Genomic DNA, 3,702 nt, shown 5'->3' on the forward strand with positions numbered 1-3,702 from the left:
CAACTGCCTTATATATGGTCAAAAACTATAGGAAGTAATGGACAAAGGATTTTTTTCAAAAAACAAAAGAACTATGTCTCAGCAAATCAAAACTATTAATAAAGAGATATGTTATAAAAAGAGAACCAGATATAAATTCCAGACTTGAAAAGTACAATAACTGAAATGATAATTTCACAGAAGAGCAATCAATATCAGATGTGAACAAGTAGAAAAAAGACTGACCAGACCTAATAACAAACCAATTAAAATTATTCAATTTGATGAGCAGAAAGCAAAACGAATGGAGAAGAATTTAGAAGTTTTAAGAGACAGAAGTTTTAAGAGAATGGAGAAGAATTTAGAAGTAGGACACCATTGAGTATACCAACATACATATAAAGAGAATCCCAGAAAAAGATAAAAAAGATAAAGAGGCAGGAGGAAGATTTGAATAGATAATAGCCAAAACTTCCCAATACATAAATCTATGACTGAGAAACATATTCAAACTGTTGACATACAAAAACAAACAGAAACTCTTGAAAGCAGCAAGAGACAAGTGGTGCATAACCAGAAAGTAAAATTCAATAAAATTAACAACCAATTTGATATCAGTAACCATAAAAGCCAAAGGCAGTGAGATAATATATTAAAAATAGAGAGAAAACTGTCAATCGAGAATTCCGTATCATGCAAAATTGTTCTTCACAATGAAGGAGAAAGTAAGATATCTCCATTACACAAAATCTGAGATAATTTGTGGCCAGTAGACATGCTCTAAGGTAAATGCCAGGGAAAATCCTTCATGCTTAATAAACAGACACTAGGCAATAATTGAAAGCCATATGAAGAAGGAAAGACCTCTGCTTAAGGGAACTACACAGATAAATATACAATTTTGTATTATTGTATTTTTGATTTTTAAATTCTTTTTTCCTACCTGACTTAAAAGAAAAAATATGGACCAAAAATTATAAATTCATTTGTGTTTAATTAGTTGTTCTTATTCTAGTATATCATTTGATAAATATTTATTTTTCTTTGTATATTTTTAAGTTATATTCTTACTGGTTACCAAAGAGATGACAGTTGATATCTTTAATTTATAAAAATTTGTAGTTTAAATTAATTCAAAATGAGCTTCAATGGCACACAAAAACTGTGACAGAATTTGTCTGTGAATCCAGCTAATTCACAAGGCTTTATTTGGCTGGTAGGCTTTTATTACTGATTCGGTTTCATTATCATTATTATTCTGTTTGAGATATCAATTTCTTCCTAGTTTAATATTGGGAGGAGTTGTGTGCACCTAAGAATTGATCCATTTCCTTTAGATTTTCTAGTGTGTGTACATAGAGGTACCTAGTAGGTCTCTGAGGATATTTTGTATTTCTGTGAAATCGATTGTGATGTCACCTTTGTCATGTCTGATTCTGCTTATTTGGATCTTCTCCTTTATTCTTAGTTAATCTAATTAGCTTGCAGTCTATAAATCTTATTTATTCTTTCAAAAAACAGAGTTTTCATTTTATTTATCCTTTGTATTTTTTTGGATATCAATTTCATTTAGTTCTGCTCTGATTTTAATTATTTATTTCATTCTGATAGTTTTGGGTTTAGTTTGTTCTTGTTTTTCTAGTTGCTTTAGGTGTGAGGTTAAGCTGTGAATTTGAGATCTTTCTATCTTCTTGATGTGGTCATCTAGGCCAATAAATTTCCTCTTAAGACTGCTTTTGCTGCATACCAGAAGATTTTGTAAGTTGTTTCTGTATTTGTATTTGTTTCAAATAAATTTTTCTATCTCAGCTTTAATTTTGTTGTTTACGCAAAAATCACTCAGGAGTAAATTGTTTAGTTTCCATGTATTCGTGGTTTTGAAAGTTCCTCTTGTTACTGATTTCTATTGTCATTCCAGTAGAGTCTGAGAAGATGCTTGATATAATTTCAATTTTTCAAATTTGTTGAGACTTGCTTTATGACAGATCATGTGGTCAATTTTAAAGAATGTTCCATGTGCAGATAAGAAGAAGGTATATTCTGTGGTTGTTGGATGGATTATTCTATAGATGCCTGTTAGGTCCAAATGGTCAAGACTCAAATTAAAGTCTAGAATTTATTTGTTAGTATTCTGCGTTGATAATCTGTCTAATGCTGTTAGTAGGGTGTTAAAGTATCCCACTATTATTGTGTGCCTATCAAAGTCTTTTGTCTAGAGATAATTGTTTTATGAATCTGTGTGCTTTGATGTTAGGTGTGTAAATATTCAGGAGAGTTAGGTCTTCTTGAATCGAACCCTGTATCATCATGCAATGCCCTTATTTGTCCTTTTTTTACTGTTGTTGGTTTAAATCCTGTTTTATCTGATAGAATAATAGTGACCCCTGCTCTTTTTTGTTTTCCATTTGTCTGCTATGGAAAACAAAAGTAAATGGTTTTCCATTTCCATCTCTCTACTTTGAGCCTTTGGGTATTACATGTGAGATGGGTCTCTTGAAGGTAGCAGAAGAATGGGTCTTGTTTTCTAAATCCAATTTGCCACTCTGTGTCTGTTAAGTGGAGTGTTTGGGCCATTTATATTCAAGATCAATATGAACATGTGAGGTTTTGTTTCTGTCATGGTGTTGTTAGCTATGTGTTTTGTAGTCTTGATGGTGTAGTTGCTTTACAGGGTCTCTGGGCTATGTGCTTGCATGTGCTTTTACGGTAGCAAGTATTGTTCTTTCATTTCCATGTTTAGAACTCTTAATCTCCTGGGATTGTGTCTGGAGAGTGCCCAGTATTCTGCCACCTTCAGAAGGAAGGGAAAGCAAACCTTCATGAAAGCAGAGGTATTCATTCCATTCCCAGCTTGCTTCAGATCTGGCAAATGGAAGACATTCGGCAACAATGTCAAATCAGATGAACAAACAAAAAAGAACTCCCTTAAACATCTCTTATAGAGCCAGTCTGGTAGTGATAAATTCCCTTAGCAATTGCTTCCCTGAGATATATTTTATTTCTCTTTTGTTTATAAAGCTTAATTTGGTGGGATATCAAATTCTTGGCTGGCATATCTTTTCTTTAAGAATGTTAAAACGGGCCACCAGTCTCTTCTGGCTTGTAAGTTTTTCTAAGAATTCTGTTAGTGTGACAATCTTCCCTTTATAGGTAATATTACCCTTTTCTCTAGCTGCCTTTCAAATTTTTTCTTTTCGTTGACCATAGATAGTCTAATCATTATGTGCTTTTGAGATGATCATCTTGTATAGTATTTCACTGAAGTTCTTTGGATTTCTTGTACCTGCATGGTGTCCTCTCTAGCAAGATTCAGAAAATTTTCCTGAATTATTTCCTCAAATATGTTTTCCAATTTCCCTTATTTGTCTTCTCTCTCAAGAAATGCCAGCAAGTCATTGATTTGATCAACTTTACATAATCCTATATTTCTTGAAGGTTTTGTTCATGTTTAAAAATTCTTTTTATTTTTTTCTGCCTTTGTCATTTTGAAGGACTGGCTTTTGAGTTCTTTCTTTTGCTTAGTCTACTCTGCTGTTAAGTCTTCCAACTGTATTTTGAAATTCCTGAAATAAATTTTTCAATTCCGGAACTCCTGTTTGGTTATTTCTTGATATAGCTATGTCATCTTTCTTTTTTTTTTCTAGTTTCTGGATCGTTTTTTCTGGCTTCTTTGTTTTGATTTTCAGATTTCTCTTGGATCTCCTTGAGTTTCTTTGCCATTCA

The 3,702-nt window shown here is 32.4% G+C and overlaps 1 non-coding gene across 1 annotated transcript; it reads left to right on the plus strand.

The window, feature by feature from the left end:
• Positions 1-2,726: 2,726 nt before the first annotated feature.
• LOC115830726 lies at positions 2,727-2,871 on the plus strand. The gene has a single exon (XR_004026278.1). It is a non-coding gene; the product is annotated as a small nucleolar RNA SNORA7 (small nucleolar RNA).
• The last annotated feature ends 831 nt before the right edge of the window (positions 2,872-3,702 follow it).

This window comes from Nomascus leucogenys, chromosome 16, assembly GCF_006542625.1.
Source record: "Nomascus leucogenys isolate Asia chromosome 16, Asia_NLE_v1, whole genome shotgun sequence".
NCBI classification, from domain to species: domain Eukaryota; kingdom Metazoa; phylum Chordata; class Mammalia; order Primates; family Hylobatidae; genus Nomascus; species Nomascus leucogenys.